Raw genomic sequence first — 675 nt, 5'->3', positions numbered from 1 at the left:
AAGACTAAACCAGGAAGAAGTTGAATCCCTGAATAGACCAATAACAGGCTCTGAAATTGAGGCAGTAATTAATAGCCTACCAACCAAAAAAAGTCGAGGATCAGATGGATTCACAGATGAATTCTACCAGAGCTACAAGAAGGAGCTGGTACCAATCCTTCTGAAATTACTCCAGTCAATAGAAAAAGAGGGAACCCTCCCTAACATCATCCTGATACCAAAGCCTGACAGAGATACAACAACAAAAAAGAGAATTTTAGACCAATATCCCTGATATTGGTCTAATGATATTTAGAAAACCCTATTGTCTCAGCCCAAAATCTCCTTAAGCTGGTAAGCAACTTCAGCATTCCCTTTGAAAACTGGCACAAGACAGGGATGTCCTCTCTCACTACTCCTATTCATCATAGTGTTGGGAGTTCTGGCCAGGGCAATCAGGCAAGATAAAGAAATAAAGGGTATTCAATTAGAAAAAGAGGAAGTCAAATTGTCCTTGTTTTCAGATGACATGATTGTATATTTAGAAAACCCCATTGTCTTAGGCCAAATCTCCTTAAGCTGATAAGCAATTTCAGCAAAATCTCAGGATACAAAATCAATGTGCAAAAATCACAAGCATTCCTATACACCAATAACAGGCAAACAGAGAGCCAAATCATGAGTGAACTCCCATTC

This window comes from Mandrillus leucophaeus, unplaced genomic scaffold, assembly GCF_000951045.1.
Source record: "Mandrillus leucophaeus isolate KB7577 unplaced genomic scaffold, Mleu.le_1.0 Scaffold894, whole genome shotgun sequence".
NCBI classification, from domain to species: domain Eukaryota; kingdom Metazoa; phylum Chordata; class Mammalia; order Primates; family Cercopithecidae; genus Mandrillus; species Mandrillus leucophaeus.
This window is presented reverse-complemented; position numbering follows the sequence as displayed.